A 296-nucleotide genomic window follows, 5' to 3' on the forward strand; every position below is an offset into this window, starting at 1 on the left:
TGCCCCGCTAAGCCGCCCCTCTCCAAATAAATCAGCACCATGACTACTTCTGGGCATGGAACAAAGAGGATGCTCTCCCGGGGCCCCGCGCTGCTCCTGGCGCCGCTGCTGCTCCTGTGCCGAGGTAACCCCCAGCGCCGCCGCCGCGACCCCGGCCCCGTGGTGGTTTTTGTTTTGGTTTTTTTTGTTGTTGTTGTTTTGTTTGAACTCATTGTTTTATGTTTCCCCCTTCCCAGTTCTCCCACCGACGTGGCCGCGGAGGGCGGCGGGGTCTGTCCCCCACCCCCCCGCACGAC

The sequence above is a fragment of the Haliaeetus leucocephalus genome, unplaced genomic scaffold (assembly GCF_000737465.1).
Source record: "Haliaeetus leucocephalus isolate CR32 unplaced genomic scaffold, Haliaeetus_leucocephalus-4.0 Scaffold840, whole genome shotgun sequence".
Taxonomy (NCBI): domain Eukaryota; kingdom Metazoa; phylum Chordata; class Aves; order Accipitriformes; family Accipitridae; genus Haliaeetus; species Haliaeetus leucocephalus.